The sequence below is a fragment of the Schistocerca gregaria genome, chromosome 5, assembly GCF_023897955.1.
Source record: "Schistocerca gregaria isolate iqSchGreg1 chromosome 5, iqSchGreg1.2, whole genome shotgun sequence".
NCBI lineage: Eukaryota > Metazoa > Arthropoda > Insecta > Orthoptera > Acrididae > Schistocerca > Schistocerca gregaria.
Genome location: NC_064924.1, coordinates 129,745,844 through 129,767,004, shown reverse-complemented (window position 1 = coordinate 129,767,004; position 21,161 = coordinate 129,745,844). Strand labels below are relative to the sequence as shown.

General features: G+C 46.1%; 1 protein-coding gene and 1 pseudogene across 2 annotated transcripts in view; one reads left to right on the top strand and one right to left on the bottom strand.

Annotated features, from left to right (window-relative positions):
- Positions 1 to 21,161, top strand: part of LOC126271939 (uncharacterized) — an 891,928-nt gene that overhangs the window by 622,934 nt on the left and 247,833 nt on the right. The window lies entirely within an intron of this gene.
- LOC126274587 (5S ribosomal RNA) lies at positions 4,518 to 4,635 on the bottom strand (annotated as a pseudogene).

The following is a 21,161-nucleotide window of genomic DNA, read 5'->3' as shown; positions in this document are numbered from 1 at the left end:
GAAACGCGTGAGGGAAAATCCTGACGTAATGGGCGCTCGGCACTGCCAACGGAAACTGCAACGTTTCATTTCGCCAGCCTGCGTGGCCGAGCTTCAGTTTGGAACTGCGCTACCGCTACGGTCGTAGGTTCGAATCCTGCCTTGGGCATGGATGTGTGTGATATCCTTAGGTTACTTAGGTTTAAGTTGTTCTAGGGGCCTGATGACCTCATATGTTAAGTCCCATAGTGCTCAAAGCGATTTCAACCATTTGTTTAACTTCACAATGCAATTTTGACACTGTAACTGTTAGGTCGCTGGCGTTTGCAGAAATGAGAAAAAGAAAAACCGCAGAGAAGTCGACAGGAAGTGCTGCAGAAAAAGCCGATATGTGACGCAACCGAACGACGCACCCATCAGACACCTGTTACTGTGCCACTTGCATGCAGTGACCATTGTTATTATGACCAAGCGTGAAAGTGCATCGTTTTCCTTTCAGTTCTTGCTGTAAGGCGGTTAAGCAGGCTGCTAGCTTGTTGATGTACAGAGTATGTAATAACAAATCTATACTTAAATATAGAGACACGTGTTGGTGTCTAGGCTCTAGCTAGCGAAGTGCACCTCCGCTAGTGCTCTGCGGCCGCTATCAGAGGAACCCTCCCGACTCCCCATATTCCAGGGCCATCTGCGCGGAATGCGCAGGTACGGGCTAGAAGTAAACAAATGCATGTAGCTTCGTGGCACTTACGTGATTGGAAAAGGAGACGGTCATGTTGCATCCGTCAGCTGCCTATTACATTCGTCAGCGCGTATGCGGCAAGCGATTCAAATGGGCGCTATTACTGCGTACTCTGCCAGTTGCAGTACGGGTTTTGTCATTCAGTTCCTGCAAGCAGCAGTCAGTGCTGACGAGATTCATCGTCGATTGTGTCATGTGTGTGTGTGTGGGAGGATGGGGTTATGAGTCACGGTGTCGTGATGGAGTGCTACAGAAAATAGAAGGCTGGTCGCACAGGTGCGCGTGATGAAAATGGTCGAGGAGGACATTTAGATGTGAAAGATGAAAATGTGCAACATGGCGAAGTCGTCGTGTGAGACATCGGTTCACAGTTTCCGAACTTTGGAAAGGTACTTCGATTTTTTTAGAACAACCTTCTTTTACATTCTCACAGAGAGGTTAGTTTACCATAAGGTTTGTGCGTGGTGGGTACCAAAATAGGTAACCGATGCGCACGAAACTGAAAGAATGGGTTCGGCTTTGACAGTACTTCGGCACTACCATGAAGAGCACACGACGTAGTGTATAACCAGGCTGATTCGTGGACGTAAGCTGCTCAGTCTCCAGAAAAATTCTCTTCAAATTGAGATTTTGTTCAAGGATTCTGCAGCAAATCGAAGTAATCACCTGGCCATTTTTTTTTTTTGTCCAGGTTTTGAAGCGAGTTGGCTCACTGCGCGACGGGCGAAAGAATGCGTACTTGCCGCATTTGTGCCTCGCTGTTTCCTCCAATTTCCATTAGCAATAAGCAACTGGCTCGTCACAATACTCCAGTCACTACTCTTGATGAACGGTGGTATCGTTTTGAAGCTACATGGGCAGCTGTACCTGTACACGCCATCAAGCTCTGTTTGATTCATGTATATGGAGGAGACATGCGTACCATCACGTTTCCGTCTTTGATAAGGGTCGGATTCTAGACTATCTCGATTGCGGTTTATCGTATCGCGACATTACTGCTCTCGTTCGTCAAGATCCAGTGACTGTTAGCAGAATAAGGAATCGGTGGGTTCAGGAGGGTAATACGGAACGCCGTGCTGGATCCCAACGGCCTCGTATCACTAGCAGTCGAGATGACAGGCATCTTATCCGCATGGGTGTAACGGATCGTGCAGCCACGTCTCGATCCCTGAGTCAACAGATGGGGACGTTTGCAAGACAACAACCATCTGCTCCAACAGTTCGACGACGTTTGCAGCAGCACGGACTACCAGCTCGGAGAACACGGATGCGGTTACCTTTGACGCTGCATCACAGACAGGAGCGCCTGGGATGGTATACTGAACGACGTACCTGGGTGCACGAATGGCAAAACGTCATTTTTTCGGACGAATCCCGGTTCTGTTTACAGCATCATGACGGTCGCATCCATGTTTGGCGACATCGCGGTGAACGCACATTGGAAGCGTGTATTCGTTATCGCCATACTGGCGTATGACCCGGTGTGATGGTAAGGGGTGCCATTGGTTACACGTCTCGGTCATCTCTTGTTCGCATTGACGGCACTTTGAACAGTGGACGTTACATTTCAGATGTGTTACGACCCGTGGCTCTACCCTTCATTTGATCCCCGCGAAACGCTATATTTCAGCAGGATAATGCACGACCGCATGTTGCAGGTCGTGTACGGGACTTTCTGGATACAGAAAATCTTTGACTGCTTCCCTGGCCAGCACATCCTTCAGATCTCTCACCAATTGAAAACGTCCGGTCAATGGTGGCCGAGCAACTGGCACGTCACAATACGCCAGTCACTACTCTTGATGAACTGTGGTATCGTGTTGAAGCTGCATGGGCAGCTGTAACTGTACACGCCATCCAAGCTGTGTTTGACTCAATGCCCAGGCGTATCGAGGCCGTTATTACGGCCAGAGTTGGTTGTTCTGGGTACTGATTTCTCAGGATCTATGCACTCAAATTTCGTTAACATGTAATCACATGTTAGTTCTAGTGTAATATATTTGTCCAATGAATACCCGTTTATCATCTGCATTTCTTCTTGGTGTAGCAATTTTAATGGCTAGTAGTGTATAACCATGCTGATTCGTTGACGTAAGCTTCTCAGTCTCCAGAAAAATTCTCTTCAAACTGAGAATATGTTCAAGGATTCTGCAGCAAATGGAAGTAATCGCCTGGCCACTTTTTTTGTCCTACTCTGGCCAGGTGTTGAAGCGAGTTGGCTCACTGCGCGACCGGCGTACTTGTCGCATTTGTGCCTCGTTGTTTCCTCCAATTTCCATTAGCAGTCTGCTACGATGCCCGCGTATACGAAGTACTTGTTACTGCAGCGGAGCTGGCGCTCGCTGTCGCAGCAGTGTCTCCCCTGGCCACGCTGTCAGCAGGAGGTGCGCAGTTTGTGGCTGTCCGCCACCTGTAGCTGCCGTTCTCCGTGCGCCGCCCGCAGGCCGCTGGCAGAGCACCTCCGGCGTGCGCGGACTCGCGAACGCTCGCCGCCTCTTCCGCAGTGGCAGCCGCTAGCTCTGGCTTGCATGCGCCAGCAGCGGCCAGCCAACCCGGGCCGAACGCCCAGCACGTATCGCGCTGACGGCTCCTGGGTTCGCTTCAGTGGGGGAGGCTGAAAAAAAAAAAACACTCTGTCATCCGGCCACAAGTAGCCCATCGGGACCATCCGACCGCCGTGTCATCCTCACAAGAGAACCTCCCCATCGGTCCCTCCTCAGATTTAGCTATAAGTTGGCACAGTGGATAGGCCTTGAAAAACGGAACACAGATCAATCGAGAAAACAGGAAGAAGTTGTGTGGAACAATGAAAAAAATAAGCAAAATATACAAACTGAGTAGTCCATGCGCAAGATAGGCAGCATCATGGATAATCTGAGCTCAGGAGCACCGTGGTCGCGTGGTTAGCGTGAGCAGCTGCGGTACGAGAAGTCCTTGGTTCAAGTCTTCCCTCGAGTGAAAAGTTTAATTTTTTTATTTTCGGTTTATGTGACAAACTCTTATCTTTTCAAAGTTTTCATGACTTTTTTGGGAGTGATTATCACATCCACCTTAATCGGGCAAGGTAGAAGAATCTTTTTACCCATTCGCCAAGTGTACAAGTTAGGTGGGTCGACAACATATTCCTGTCATGTGACGCACTTGCCGTCACCAGTGTCGTATAGAATATATCAGACGTGTTTTCCTGTGGAGAAATCGGTTGACCTATGACCTTGCGATCAAATGGTTTCGGTTTCCATTGGAGAGGCTCGTCCTTTCGTCTACTAATCGCGCGGTTTTGCGGTGCGGTCGCAAAACACAGACACTAAACTTATTACAGTGAACAGAGACGTCAATGAACGAACGGACAGATCATTACTTTGCGAAAATAAAGAAAGTAAAAATTTCAGGCGAGGAACGACTTGAACCAAGGACCTGTAGTTCCGCAGCTGCTCGCGCTAACCACGAGACCACGGCGCTCCTGAGCTCACATTATCCTTCATGTTGCCTATATTGCGCATTGACTACTCAGTTTGTATATTTTGCTTATTTTTTTCATAGTTGCACACAACTTCTTCCTGTTTTCTCGATTGATCTGTGTTCAGTTTTTCAAGGCCTATCCACTGTGCCAACTCACAGCTAAATCTGAGGGGCGACCGATGGGAAGATTCCCTTGTCAGTAGAGGGTGCGGATAGGAGGGGTGTGTGGTCAGCACACCGCACTCCCGGTCGTTTCGATGGTTTTCTGTGACCGAAGCCGCTACTATTCGGTCGAGTAGCTCCTCAGTTGGCATCACGAGGCTGAGTGCACCCCGAAAAATGGCAACAGCACATTGCGGCCTGGATGGTCACCCATCCAAGTGCTGGTCACGCCCGACAGCGCTTAAATTCGGTGATCTGACGGGAACCGGTGTATCCACTGTGGCAAGGCCGTTGTCCCTGGGGGAGGCTGAGGCAGTTTCTTACTACCTCCCCCACCACAAGCAAACGTGCCTCTGGGGCCTAGGATTGTAATTGGAGTAACAATGTAGAAAATCAGCAGAGCTGAGAAAGTGTGTCCCCCCCCTCAGATTTACTGGTAAAAAGGCTGAGTGAAAAACTGAACACAGGAAGAAGGCGTACTGAATTGTGAAAAAATGAAGCAAAATTCGAACAGTGAACGGTTCGAATGGAAGTGAAAAGTCAAGCGAATTCGAGAACCATGGCTTGGTAGTCGTGTGGTCACAGTGTTGGACTGCAAAGCGGCAGATCCTTGCTCGAATCTCCCTAGTGCCCTGTTTTCATTTTTCTTGATGCAATAATTTACCAACTGCCGTATCTATTGTAGAAATTTATTTTATGAACTTCTTATGTGCTACCAGTTTCGGCATTACATTGATGCCATCTTCAGGCTCCTGTTCAATGAGTAGAACAAATGTACTATCATAAAAATATAGAACATACGTTAACAATTGACAGGTATCAAGTGAACTATGTAAGGGGCTCAAAAAGACATATTGTATATCATTAAAACTATATGTAACATTAAGGCAAATATGCTTCTGCCTATGTCATGCTGTTGTTAATAGTTTTCACTGTTTTACTCGAATATAGCACAATAGACGAACATATGTACACGCTATTATTCATAAATCCGTACAACACAGTTGTAATAGGCCATGCAACACATCAAATGTACTGCATACAATCGTATGTCCAGTGGAAGAATATTTTTTTAATAATTAACTAATATAAATAATAATAAAATAAATTTAAATATAAGAAAATGTGCCATAACCATGTCAGAATACATAAGTTATGTATGTGTAGCCTAGGTCGTATCATGTGTGGTACGACAAATAGCAGCCGCAATATTAACGATAAAAAGTAGTAAAGAGTTTGTCTTAAAACCCAATTGGTTCAATTCGTGAATGTAACTGTGTTTTAAGACAAACTCTTTTCTGCTTTTTATCGTTAATATTGCTGCAGCTATTTGTCGTACCACACATAATACGAGCTAGACTACACATATGTAACTTATGTATTCTGACATGGTTATGGCACATTTTCTTGTATTTTATTATTTATTTATATTAGTTAATTATTAAAAACATTCTTCCACTGGACATATGATTGTATGCAGCACATTTGATTGTTGTGTTGATGGCCTTTTACAACTGCGGCTGCACGAATCCACGAAGATTGATGCCTTGTTACGCAAATCATAACTTATGTAGACAAAACTGTTGCATCCTTGAGCCGCCGGTTCTAGATGTTCCCTTGTCGTACATACGAATTTTCTGTGCCTTACTGATTGAAAGAAATCTAGGTAGTGGAAACACGTAGTAGAAAGTATAACATAATAAATTTGAATTGTTGCAGTTACTCGTGAATATCAGTCGTTATTCATAACAGTCGCGGTGAGGCCTAACCTAAAAGTTCCAAAAGTTGTTAAAATAGCTCCAAGCGCTATGAGACTTAACATCGGAGGTCATCAGTCCCCTAGACTTAGAACTACTTAAACCTAACTAACCTAAGGACATCACACACATCCATGCCCGAGGCAGGATTCGAACCTGCGAGCGTAGCAGCAGCGCGATTCCGGACTGGAGCGCCTAGAACCGTTCGGCCACCGCGGCCGGCCCTAAAAGTTCGCATTTAAAGATACCCAACTGGGTGGGACAGGCAGCTATTTATCCCTGGGCCCCAGCGCGTATGGAATGTGCCAGGAAGCGGCCAACACTGGTATACAATGCTCACAGCCATACTGCGTATGGTTGCTTGCAGAGTACATACCTTTATGTAGAACGTGTTCTAAAATATTTTGCGTTTTTCTTCTTGCTATTAAATGATCTAGCAAATTTAGTCATCAAAAGTTCGTGCCCAAATTCGGATCTGTATTCCCAGTAGCTTTCTGTTCGTGTAATTTTCTTCATTGAAATGAACGGGATTTTTTCCCATTTGGTTGGATGTTTTTGCAGAACGCCTACAAGATTAGATGGGAAAATGCGCCGGATATAACGGCGTCCGGGGACATAGCACGGAGTCTGGTCCGTTTGTATCGCGAGTCAGCACGGAACACCTCCTCCTTCGCCCCCCCCCCCCCCCTCGCCCCCCTCCCTATCACTGCCTTCGCTCTGCGTTAGTAGGCTTGCGTTATGATGACGTCAGGCTGTCAGAGAGATGAAATTGCCGACCCACAACTTTCCACGTCAAGGTGCTGCGGAAACATTTCCACAGTCGTGCAGCCGTTCAAGTTGGGTTCAGCTGTTGTCCGGAGTGGCCGTGGAGGGTGCAGCGGGTAGCATAAGGCGCGGGCGATTTCAGCCGTGATTACGTAATTCGGCTGCAGAGCGAACGTTTCAAGGTTGAGGCCCTGTGCAGATTTTAACGCTGCGGAGTTTCATTCATATGTTGCGGTTAAAATCCAGACAAAACTCGCCGTATTTGACACCTGTACATCGCGAGCCGTTTGCTGTGCTACGGCGCTCCACCTCTGTTCCGACACTGCTAGACGCAAACAAAGTTTTTTCTTCCTTTCTTCTGATCCTCATCGTGAATAAAATATTTCGTCTTCAACAGTTATACTGTATAGCCTTCAACACTTAGGCTATTTACCCACCAAAAATTACAAAAGCATTTTTTCAGACATTACTGAGCAAGTTACTTTAAAGCATATGAACAATATTTCTCCACTATTAGGAAGAAAGGAAAAGCTTCTACATTTCTAAACAAGAACTGATAATTATTTTCTACAAAAAAACGTTTACAAACAAGTTTGTAAAATCACTACTCTTTGAGATACCATCAAACTCATAATTACCCACTAAAATGGGGATTTTACATTCTTCATATGTCTGCGGTCGTATTTTAAAATCGCTAACTAAAATAAATCTTATCAGACATTTAAGAACTGCTTTATCATTCCTTATAAGAAGACGTGTGGTCCGTCTGCTCACTGGCTATGTGCCTCGTACGACGAATAGCTCTGTATATTGTTCCGTAAGCCACGATCTCTAAATTATCGCCGGCCGGAGTGGCCGAGCGGTTCTAGGCGCTACAGTCTGGAATTGTGCGACCGCTAAGGTCGCAGGTTCGAATTCTGCCTCGGGCATGCGTGTGTGTCATGTACTTAGGTTCGTTAGGTTTAAGTAGTTCTAAGCTCTACGGGACTGTTGACCTCAGAAGTTAAGTCCCATAGTTCTCAGAGCCATTTTTTGTAAATTATCCAGATCAATGGATTACATAAAGAAGCAAATCGTACGGGATCTCAAACGATTGAGGTTGCTGAACAGCTCGTGGAGGACATACGCTATAAAAAATCAACCTACATAAGTGCAAATATCATCAATACACCACTGTAAAAAGACTGCAAGCGCTATATCCAACAGAATGTTCTGTTTTAACCAGAGAATAATAAACGAAGAGAATACTAAAGAAGGAAAGGAAAATTCTTTGAAAAATTCTGTAAACGAAAACAGATTACTATGGGAAATAAATACAACTTTCAGTTGCAATTTGAGAAAAAAATGTCACTATCTTTGTACGTATAAAAAGGATGGAGAAAAACACAGTAACTAAACGAATATTCCGATATTTCTACAACAAAAAAAGGAAGAATGGATCAGCAAACTCAAACATACCTATAAAAATGAATATTGGTAAATAACATATCTGAAATAGAGAAACCATAAGAACTAAAAATTAAGAAGTTTAAGTGTTTTCAAGAGAAGAAAAGCCAGCGCAGAGGAATCTACTACGAGGATATAACGTTTTGAATTAAAGTTACTTTACTTAAATGATACCAAGACCCTCTTTGTAAATATCACCGTACATAAACAATTGAAAAAGGGGTCAGCTGTGGAGATGTCACAGCACAGAAAGTGCAGTGGTAGAGGAACTTACTACGCTCTTAAACTGGTGAAAAATGGAGCAATACGTTTAGTGGAACATATCCAAGCCTCAATCGTTTTGCCAACAACATTGTGTACATTAGCAATCTGTTTCTTGTTGCACAAATCTCGTAAATTTTCTTCTTCGGTATAATTTGTTTCTGATGATTATTGAATGATTTAAGCAGTTGTTAAATGACTGCATATGACAGATAAGAGTTTAATTTTCATTCGGATGTATTGTTAGTAAACACACCAGATTATCTGCTTGCTTGCAATGAATTATTTGTATTTGGAATTAAAACACAGTTCAGTAAAGCTAGTCTGTAAGCATCCTAACAAGAGTCCACTAGTGGTAATTTGTACTAACACAGATAACTGACTAATACTGGAGTGAATAAGATAGTGACTGTACATCTAGACAGGACAACCATGACTGACTGAATGAATGAACTAATTGACATGGGATACTAGCTGCTGACTGGCACATCTGAACACATCTTCACACACCTACACAAATCTATACACATCTTGACGACTGTCCACACATCTCTGCACAACTCCACACAGCCCCATACACCATTACAGATCTCCATGTGCCACCACACATCTCTATTTACCACGCATCTTCTCATGCCTCCACACAGCTTCACACACCTCCACACATTTCCACAACACTCGACATATCCCCACAACTATCCACAAATCCCTACAGGTACCCATACATGTGCAAAGATCTTCACACACCGCCGTGCTTCTTCACACGCCTCGATAAGTCTGCACACATCTCCGCACTGCACAAAATGTCTCCACACATCATCGCACGTATACACAGACCATCTGCCCATGTCTTCACTCACCTACAAAAGTCTATAGACATCTCCTTACATCACCACGACTCTCCACTACTGTCCACACATCTCTGGACAATTCCACACACCCCCATACACCATTACAGATCTCCAAGTGTCACGTCACATCTCTATTTACCATGCATCTTCACATGCCTCCACACAGCTTCACACACCTCCACACATTTCCACAACACTCGACATATCCCCACAACTCTCCACACATCCCCACAGGCACCCATACATGTGCAAAGATCTTCACACACCGCCGTGATTCTTCACGCGCCTCGACAAGTCTGCACACATCTCTGCACTGCACAAAATGTCTCCACACATCATCGCACGTATACACAGACCATCTGCCCATATCTTCACTCACCTACAAAAGTCTATAGACATCTCCTTACATCACCACGACTCTCCACCACTGTCCACACATCTCTGCACACTTCCACACACCCCCATACACCATTACAGATCTCCATGTGTCACGTCACATCTTTATTTACCATGCATCTTCACATGCCTCCACACAGCTTCACACACCTCCACACATTTCCACAACACTCGACATATCCCCACAACTTTCCACACATCCCTACAGGTACCCATACATGTGCGAAGATCTTCACACACCGCCGTGCTTCTTCACACGCCTCGATAAGTCTGCACACATCTCCGCACTGCACAAAATGTCTCCACACATCATCGCACGTATACACAGACCATCTGCCCATGTCTTCACTCACCTACAAAAGTCTATAGACATCTCCTTACATCACCACGACTCTCCACAACTGTCCGCACATCTCTGCACAATTCCACACACCCACATACACCATTACAGATCTCCATGTGTCACGTCACATCTCTATTTACCATGCATCTTCACATGCCCCCACACAGCTTCACACACCTCCACACATTTCCACAACACTCGACATATCCCCACAACTCTCCACACATCCCCACAGGTACCCATACATGTGCGAAGATCTTCACACACCTCCGTGCTTCTTCACACGCCTCGACAAGTCTGCACACATCTCTGCACTGCACAAAATGTCTCCACACATCATCGCACGTATACACAGACCATCTGCCCATGTCTTCACTCACCTACAAAAGTCTATAGACATCTCCTTACATCACCACGACTCTCCACAACTCTCCACACATCCCCACAGGTACCCATACATGTGCGAAGATCTTCACACACCTCCGTGCTTCTTCACACGCCTCGGCAAGTCTGCGCACATTTCCTCACTTCACTACACATCTCCACACATCATCGCACATCTACACAGACCGTCACACATCTCGACACGATACCACACGTCTCCACACATCTCCAAATGTCTATACGCATCCTTACATGTCGCCGTATATCTCCGTGAGTCTTCATATTCCCGCACAAGACTTCACACATCCCCGTACGTCTTCGTACATCAGCACACCTTCTCTTGGTCCTCTACTCTCGTGTCTCCGCCATTCCTCCATCCTTCCCTGGGAGCGCTGCAGAAGAGATTCAGAGTGCCCGGCGAAGGCAGAGAGAGCAGGGCAGAGGCGGCCCCGGGGTGAAGGGCGCGCCGGCCGGCGCTCAGCAGTCTCCAGGCACTCACTGGCGGAGCCAGCGGCCGGGCTGCGCCGCAGCCTCCAGGGCCGCGGTTTCGCTTTCTTGGCCGCCCGCTGCCACTCACAGCTGCAGCTGCAGGTGCTGCGAAAGCGTGCACAGATCGATCCTCTCCGCTCCAGCGAGTGCGCGAGTTGCCTCCCGCCACGAAATTGCAGTACTTACACTGCTGCGAAAAACTTACGACACTTTCACATGATGTGTCAGCAGTGAGTAACTTAACACGATCAACCTCGGACCATCCGTAGACAGAACTGCTACAGTATAGTACTGATACTTATGTTCAAAGTGTTCAAAGACAGTAAATACACTGAAGTCAGCGCTATTACTGATTGTTTCCTGGACATTACAAAGCCGTGACATGGTTTTCGATAGGGTGTGTGAATACCACAGAGGGCAAAGCATGCTCTCCAACGTGCTCCTAAGCTGACCACCAGGTTGGCAAAGAGTTGAGATGGTTCGGCGTTCCATTTGTCCACCTACACGGTTGATCCATCGGAGGTACCGCAATATACCCCTCAAGGGGGGGGGGGGGGGGGGTGCTGAATGGGCAGGCCAGTTCATTCGCCGAATATCCTCTTGTTCCAAGATCTCCTCCACCAGCGCTGTTCGATGCGATCGCCGGCCAGAGTGACCGAGCGGTTCTAGCAGCTACAGTCTGGAACCGCGCGACCGCTACGGTCGCAGGTTCGAATCCTGCCTCGGGCATGGATGTGTGCGATGTCCTTAGGTTAGTTAGGTTTAAGTAGTTCTAAGTTCTAGGGGACTGATGACCTCAGAAGTTAAGTCCCATAGTGCTCAGAGCCATTTTTTTCGATGCGATCGTGCATCAAAATGAAGTCTCAACTGCGGACGAAAATGGTTCAAATGGCTCTGAGCACTATGGGACTTAACTTCTGTGGTCATCAGCCCCCTAGAACTTTTAACTATTTAAACCTAACTATCCCAAGGACATCACACACATCGATGTTCGAGGCAGGATTCGAACCGTAGCGGTCGCGATGTTCCAGACTGAAGCGCTTAGAACCGCTCGGCCACATCGGCCGGCAGTGCCGTCGGAACGAAACAAAATTTCGATGTAGACCTCCACGCGTGGTATGTCACAGGTCAGCCGGCTGGTCTGAAATCAAAATTGAGATGACGTTACCGAAGTATTCTTTAGCAGTTGTACCTCGCTTAAGTTATTTGGACTCTAGGAAACAAAATGGCTGCCATTTGAGAAAAATAGGGTTTTTGCATCGATTTTTCGACTTCGTCGGCCAAGTAAAAATATTTATAGTTGATGGATCGGAATAAAAGTGGTACAACTCCTAGACAATTTAGTTAGAATCGTCGGAAACAAAGAATCATGCCAATCGGTTCACTAGATGTGAAATTACCATACCGTGCGATATAAAAACGTCATTTCGAGAAAAACGCGTTTGAAATTATGACTACATATAAATGCAATATTATACAATGTACGTTCAATCTGCTATTCCGGGTCCATAAACTAGTCCTTCCTCTTCCTCATACAGGGCGTTCTGCTCGATCTGGGCCATCCTGCGCTGCTCCAGAGCCTCTCGTACGGCCGGTGACACGGTTTTCGGTTGCTTGAATCCGGTGGTCGTCCGAATGCTTGGCGAACTGCGTTGAATAATGTCCCAGGGTGACGTTCATCGTTCTCATGGTCTTCAGAATTACTGAATAACCTTCGTTGAAGATGCTCACTGCCAGGAAAGTCGCAATCTCCACAGTCTTCGCAACAGAATGCAAATGCTTGGCCGGTAGAGCAACTCGTCCTCCGAAAGAAAAACGCTGGTGCTTGAAAAAGGCCGATTTCAGGCAGGTGCATTTTTCTGTTCAACCGCGAATAACAAACATTTCCGTTCCGTATTCGTAAAAACCGTTTCAGGGGTGGATTCTAAACACTTTTATGGATCCAAAAATGCAGTTTTAAAGAAATCGATTTTTTGGACCAAAATATAGTAAACCTCCCTTTAAAAGTGACACCGTAACACAAAATTATGACCTCAGAGCTATTCATACGATGTCTCAGGCAACGGGATCTCTCGACGTGATGTTTCACCTCACAAGGGAACCTCTCCACCGCACCCGCCTCAGATTTAGTTATAAGTTGTCACAGTGGATAGGCCTTGAAAAACTGAACACGATCAATCGAGAAAACAGGAAGATGTTGTGTGAAAGTATGAAAAAAATAAGAAAAATATACAAACTGAGCAGTCAATGCGCAATATAGGCAACATGAAGGATAATGTGAGCTCAGGAGCGCCGTGGTCCCGTGGTTAGCGCGAGCAGCCGCGGAACAAGAGGTCCTTGGTTCAAGTCTTCCTTCGCGTGAAATTTTTACTTTTTTTATTTTCTCAAAGTTATGATCTGTCCGTTCGTTGATTGACGTCTCTGTTCACTGTAATAAGTTTAGTGTCTGTGTTTTGCGACAGTATCGCAAAACCGTGCGATTAGTAGCCGAAAGGACGTGCCTCTCCAATGGAAACCGAAAACATTTGATCGCAAGGTCATCGGTCAACCGATTCCTCCACAGGAAAACACGTCTGATACATTCTATACGACACAGGTGACGGCATTAAACTTTTCACTAGAGGGAAGACTTGAAGCAAGAACTTCTCGTTCCGCAGCTGCTCTCGCTAACCACGGGACCACGGCGCTCCAAGTTCAGATTATCTTTGTTGTTGCTTATCTTTCGCATGGACTACTCAGTTTGTATATTTTACTTATTTTTTTCATAGTTCCACACAACTTCTTCCTGTTTTCTCGATTGATCTGTGTTCAGTTTTTCAAGGCCTATCCACTGTGCCAACTTGTAACTAAATCTGAGGGGGGTGCGAGGGGGAGGATCCCTTGTCAGAAGAAACCGAGTGCTGACAGATCATGTGAACCAGCTGGCTGGCAGAAAGGACTTCCTCTTCCTCTCCGACGTGTTGAGTTGTATCTGCATGGGCGTGGTAAATGCAGTCGCAAATCCAGTCCGATGCACGTTAAGCTAGTAAAACGTTGATAAAGCGTCTGTGCGAAACGGTGTCGAATCGCTTTCGGAAGTGAAGGGACGCGCCGTCAACATGGGCGCCGTTGACTGCAGCGCCCTGGACGTCACGGACGAAGAGACGTAGCCGCGTTTCGCGCGCTCTCTGCTTACCAAACTGATTTCTATAGAGCAGGTTTTCGTTCTTCTCTCTAGTGTCGCATTAAATTTTTTTCGGGCTGACTCCGTTTACACAATCAGGAAAGCGAAACTGAAAGTGTGTGCCGGAACACCGGAGAACATGCTCTTTACGATTGCGGGCCGCGTTTTACACGGACGATTACGCATGGAGGGCGGCCGTAACGCGCTTGCATGTAGAGCAGGAGGCGAGCGCACGTAACGCTGGGTCAGCGACGCCAGTGAGTGTGCAGTTCTAAAATCCTGAGTATACTGCAAACTGCGCGTAATTCCTTGGCGAAGAAAAGGCCTACACTGTACGTAAACAATAATGTACATAGGTAAACGTTTTGTAATTGAAATGTTTTCAAGATTTTAAACATGGCTGAAACAGCAACTGTTGAAATTCTTCACGGTAAATGATGACAGCCAAAACAGTTGCAGGATAAAGATTTATTAAAATTCTTCACCCCGCTTTCGGTATGTATACCTTCATCAGAAGTAAAATATCTAAAATTACGACGCCTTTGGCACAATTGTTTTATTAATCTCCATTGCATGGTGTAATTTTAGGTATTGTACTTCTGATGAAGGTATATTTATATATACCGAAACCGTGGTCAAGAATTTTAATAAATCTTTATACTACAACTGTTTTGGCTGTCATCATTTACCGTGATGACATGTTTTCAGAAGAGAGAAAACAGTCAGATTTATTGAACGAAAACGTAGTTTTCGATATTATTTTGGGACTTAAGAATGAAAAAGATAAAGTAAAAAATCGTTCTTTACTGCTTTCTTAACCTCATTACTTAACATGAATGAAATCGTTCGCGACGGCACTGTTTTATAAAACATTCTCGGACTTGGTGCCACGTCATTTCAGGGTGAAACCTCGAGCTTTCGACGATTACCTCCATTATCCTCGTCAGGAACAACTGACTGTCTAAACTGTTTTTTTTTTTAATTGTTATTTCAGTTCTCCACAACGGGGGCGATATGGCAGCAGACAAAAACTGCTCTTCAGCCAAAGGTTAGAAATGAGCCAAAGTTTACAAAAACTGTATTTAGAAATGGTGACAATAAGAAATGAGTTTGTAAAAAATACATAGGTAGAGTATAGTGACGATTTTTACAGTAGCAATTTTAGTTTTTTATTTTTCAACGACGCGTTTCGCCAGGCCGTTTTAAAACCCTGTGCCGCACCACACGGAGGATAGCTTGTAACGAATAACTTCGTGGATTCACCCGTGTCCGCCTGAACCAGTACCCGAGGGCAGGTGGTGTTTGCAGGGTAGGCGTCACCAACCGGTCTGTCCTTAATCCTCCTAAATGGGTTGTGACCGGAGCCGACATGGCAAGCCTGCAGGTTTGTGGTTTCCCACGACGGTCGGTCTTTTTCGAAACCTACCGCAGGCCCTGTTCGTGATTGACTGGAAGGCATAAATGTTAATTAATACACTGGAGTGGTTTGGGATCTCCGAAATGGCGGAGACTGCTAACAACCCTCGAGGGTGCAGGTTGTGCCGTGTGTTCTCTGGAGCAGCGGTAGTGTTCTAAACCGAGTTTTTGAAGACAGTAGCTCATACCTGACGTCTACTGGAACCGAAAATGAATTTTCGTGATCCGGGGAATTTTGCGTAGGCATTTATCGATTTTTTAGACGAGCGTTGTTTTTAAATGCCCGGTAGGTAGAGTCCTTGCATTACATCGCGAATAACTCGACGCTGGCGTTCCACTTAACGGAACGAACTTGGCCAGGTTAAATTGAAACAAACAAATTCATTTGGCTTCCTTGGAAATTAGAGTAGTCTCAGCTTGTGAGGTTTTTAGTTTAATTGACATATAACTGCATGCCCGTTTTATTACTTGGAGTTAATCGGTGGCAATTGGTATGAGCTGTGGGTATAGGAATTGCAAGCGGTATACGTGTTCCAGCCGAGTGGTCGGATGTTGAAATCTTTCTGAAAGTAACTGCATAGCTAAATTGCTGTTGTGTGTGTGTGTTCAAATGTGTGGTAAGAACAACACACACACCCATGCCCAAGGGAGGACTCGAACCTCCGGCGGGAGGGGCCGCTCAATCCGTGACATGGCGCCTTGGACTGCGGCCTAAATTGCTGTTGAATATTGACGTTGGAGAACTGAGAGGTTTAACCCTGACTTGTATATCAAGGAGAGGTTATCCGTCCGAATAGGCATCGGATGGTCCAATGGTACCGACCGACCGCCTTGTCTTCCTGAGCCGACAGGCTTCAACTGGATGCAGATATGGTGGGGCATATGCTCAGCACATCGCCGTACGTCAGTTATGGTGACAGGAGCCGCTACTTGTCAGCCAATTAGCTCCTCAATTGGTCGCATCAGGGCTGACTGAATACCCGAACGGTCACCGATCCAAGTGCTAGCCAAGCCCGACAGCGCTTAACTTCTTTGTCCTGATGGGAACGGGAGTTGCGACTGCGCAAGGCCGTTGGGAAAGTGAGGTTGGCGACCTAATTTGGACTTTTGATAGTGTATCAGCGGGAAGAATTAATCCGGATCCGGCAGTAAACGTTTCCGATTAAATCGGCGGCGTCGTGTCAGCACACGTCACGTCTGCACGGGTGCGTGGATTCTAGCCTGTGTGACGTCACACGACGCCACGGCAGCTCCGAGGCACTTTCGAAGGAGCGTTTCAGCGATTTTACGGAGATGCTCTTTGGCAGGTGCGGGTTGGGCCCATGACCTGCCCGTTGCCTGAGCCCCGATGACTTTAATTACGCCCCTTGTGGGGGGAGACGGGGGGAGGTAGTTCGGACGTCACACTCCAGTATCCAGGATACCGGGGACCAGTTACAGCGCGGTTTTGTCGCTACACCAGCAAAAGGCTGCCGCCAGAAGGAATGTGAGGCTGGCACGGCATTCCGCGGGCGGTCTACTTGCGAAGCGGAACACGGAGCGGGCCCGGCTGCCCGCTTCTGGCCAGGGAAAGCTGGCCGCTGGTTGCGCCCTCGGCCGCCAGAGGGCAGCGGCGCGGCCGGGTGCGTCTGCGGCTCTGCGCGGCGGGCGGCCGGCCCGCCAGTCAGTGCTGCCTGCGATGCGAGCGCTGGCGCCAGCATGCTGCCGCTGCCTCTGCCGCGATCACTGGCGCGCCACCACCACCCGCAGCAGCAGCCGCAGCCGCGCGTCGTTTCCCTGCAGCGCAAGAGGGCGCCAGGTGAGCCTCAGCTGTTGCAGACCCCACGTGGGCAGCCGGGGACCGGGAGCCACGCGCTCGCGCTGCTGACGCGGGCCTCCCTGGTTTCACCGACGCGGTCCCATCGAGTGTGCTAACGCCGCCGTGTTTTTCGTCATTAAACCCCAAAAAGTCAATTTTGCGCGAAAGTTTTTCTAGTCACAATCCACTACTCCCCATGCCTGTCAATTAATCGCTACGCCGCTCTTGGGTCGGTGTCGTCAGTAATCTGTCGCTTGTGCCGAGTGTTGATTTCTAAAATCCTGAGTATGGTCAAGACTGCGGATGCGCGAAAACGGTTCTGGTGGTGTCCTCTGGTACCATCTCAAGTTAACAATCTATCTCCGAGTTCTCTCGTGTGATACTGATGGAGTTTCTCTCTTCCTTTCCTTATTGTTTACTTTGTTTTCGTGACAATTTGCGAAGGCTGCACGAGGGTTTGACATTTTTCCTACAAAACAAACAAAAATCTGAAAAAATTGGTTTCAAACATCGCTGATAAGAAAAAGCTTGCTCTGAGGGTATATAAGGACATATGTAGGTAAACATATTGAAGAAAAATTGTGACAGTAGTGAAGAAGTTCAGCTATTTTGAAGGAGAAAAATAGTTTCGGATGTTATATGGCATATAAAAAGAAAACAAGACACAAAGGATAAAGTAAAAAGGCGCTATCCACTGCCTTCCGAACATTGTTTTGTGTGTTTGTATGTATTTTCTCGAGAAAATAAATGTTCGTCATGTTAACAGAATCTTCCGTCAGTTCTTGGTAGAACATTATAATAAGAGTAAATGTCTGAAGATGGCCTTGTAAGCCGAAAACCGGTTAAGAATAAAAGTAACATTGTAGAAAAAAAGCAAACTGCTGCTTTTCATTTATTAAAATGTTCGTCAAGTTTGGATAACATTATTCCTGTTCTTTGAGTTTTGAACAGTGTGGAGGACTTACGACAGAACTTTGTCGATAACTTTTCAACTTTTTATAACCAGGACGGCTGCTCACAGCCTCACTTCGACAGAAGACAGGACGCAATTTTGGCGTCCAAACAAAAACGACCACTCTTCGCAAGGGAGTCTTAGTACAGGAGCAGTACGCCAGGAGCGCTGTTGCCAGTAGTCGCCTGAGTAAACAAACTCTTTTGCTTTGCACTGACTACTTTACTTTTCAATCAACTGCTCACAGCAAGTGAGTCTAAGGCAGCGACCGTGACGTATTATTCCTTTACCGAGTTTTGCCTGTCAGGAGCAGTCTTTTTTTTTTTTTTTCTCCTATTGTGTCGTGCTGTGAGAGGTATTTGCTGTGCAGTTTGGCTCCTGAACCATGACAGTGGAGTCAGTGAGGGACTCTCCTAATAAAAGGTCGGAACAAAGCAACTTTTATGAAGAAACTAGCAATGATAGTAGGCTTTATTAATGACCAAAGCGTAATTCGTAGTCCATGTCGTTTTACGAGAAATGTTGAACACTGTTGAAAACTGAAACAATAGAAAAGGTACCGCAAAAGGTCTCGTCCAAACATTTCAGAAACTTTGCCCGAGAAAATACATACATGCAAACATAGCAATACTTACAAAGCACTACCTCTATGTTTTGCTTTCTTTCTCAGTGTCAAGAAGGAAAAAAATCAAAAACCATTTTTCCCCATCAACAGAGCTGACTTTTTGACTGTGTAACCTATGTGCATTAAAAAAAACTGTTTTCGTCTGTGTATGCACGTTGTAGACTTCTTCTTCCTGTAGGTAGTGCAAAAGCTACATTACTTTATCGATATCAGATGTAAGGTCTCACCTGCGTCAGAACACTCGTAGGCAAAATAGTCAAGCCCTCAAAATAGGCAAGCCCTCGTGCAGCGTTCGTTGTGTGTTACGAAAACGTAGAAGTAACAGGACAGAATTCATGAACAGAAGATGAGAGGGTGAGGAGTTGGTGGTGTCAGCTATCAGTGTGTTATTTGACGCCACGATTAGGCACGGTTTTTTAATACTGACAGTGAACCCTTGTTTTGCTAGTTCTAAGTTTTTTGACGGATGATGCCAGTGTAATAAATAAAGAAATTTCATTAAGCGATCTAGACGGTTTTGGTCGTAAAAAAAGGGAGTTGCTTAGTTTGCGATATGAAGAGACGACACCATCGCCCCCGTTCCTGTGCATGCACATTCTTCAGCTCACTCTGGGTTTTAGAACTCTGCTCTCGGCACAATCGATGGATCACTGACGTGAGCGACCTATTCGCGCCATTGTTGTCGGCATATATGTGCAGCACGCCCGCCATCTGTACAATAAAGTCGCTCGTGTAAAGCAGTACTAATGCCAGTGGGTGTTGCGCGTGGAGTAATGTCGTCAGCAAGGCTCACAAACACGAGAAGGCAAGCAGGCCTGCTGTCTGTCGAGGTACGTTCACATTATCATCTCGCATACGTACGGATGACGGGTCATTTCACCCCATTCGAATCCCACTTTCGAATGTCACGTGATAAAAACGATTTTCGATGCCGCTGTGAACACCTTCTTCCCCACGCTTAATGTCTTGCTCATCTCGTGAGAAATGACTATGCCCCTGATTCGCTCTGGAATGTGGGTTCATCTACATCGATACTGCTGAAATAACGGTATGGTGCGTGGCAGAGTGTACCTGGATAGCTACTTGTCATTTCCCCTCCTGCTCCACTCGCACGAAGAGTGAGGCCTCTATAAGAGCCCTAATTTCTCGTATCTTACCTTCATTGTTCTTACGCGCACTGTATGTTAGCGGCAGTAGAATCGTTCGCCACTCAGCTTCAATTGACGGTTCTTTAAATTTTCTCAATAGTGTTTCTCGAAAACAATCGCAGCTTGCCTGCAGGGATTCCCATTTCAGTTCTCGAAGCATCTCCGTAAACTTAGGTGTTGTTCGCGCCTACCGGTAACAAATCTAGCAGCCCGCTTCTGAAGTGCCTCGATGTCTTCTTGCAATCGGACCTGACTCGAGAAGTAGTCAAGAACAGGTCGCACCAGCGTCCTGTATGCGGTCTCCTTTCCTATAATGCTGCCAATAAACCGAAGTCGAGCATTCGCCTTCCCTGCCAAAGTTCTCACATGCTCGTTCCACCTCATATCGCTTTGTAACGTTACGCACAGATATTTCAGCGGCTTCACTGTGTTAAGCTGGACTCTATTAATGCTGCACCCGAACATGTTTGTTCTTCCTACGCATCCGCATTACCTTAAATTTTTCCACGTTTAGAGCTAGCCGTCATTCATCACACCAACTGGAAATTTTATCTACGTCGTCTTGTATGTTTCAGAAATTTGAGATTTACAAGGGTCTACAAAATGCACGCTGTTTTCCTTGCAGTGTTTCCCAGTCCAGTTGTTTGAGAATTTGCATGACTCGATCTTGCTGAGTCGACGAAGCTGTGTGATGAGCAGTGCGATACTTTTTTGAATCTTATCCGAGTAGGCGTACATTTAGGGTTCGATTTTTCTTTGGAGGGGTTAACGTTTGTCCGGAACACTTCATTTCGACTTCCCTGTTTTTTCACTTCTGCAGGCGCCAGGGAACTAGCAGTTGCACGCCAGCGAAGCTAAACGTTGTTTCTGTTGGAAGCGCCGAGGGCCGATTAAGACAGCACCTCCCACCGCAAAGACCAATTTTGTCATTCATATGTTCATAATTTTCAGCAGCTGTTTTGAAGAATGCCGAAGCTGAGAAATAGCATACTAGTTGTGTTAAAATTGTTTTTTAACGCAACTGGTGT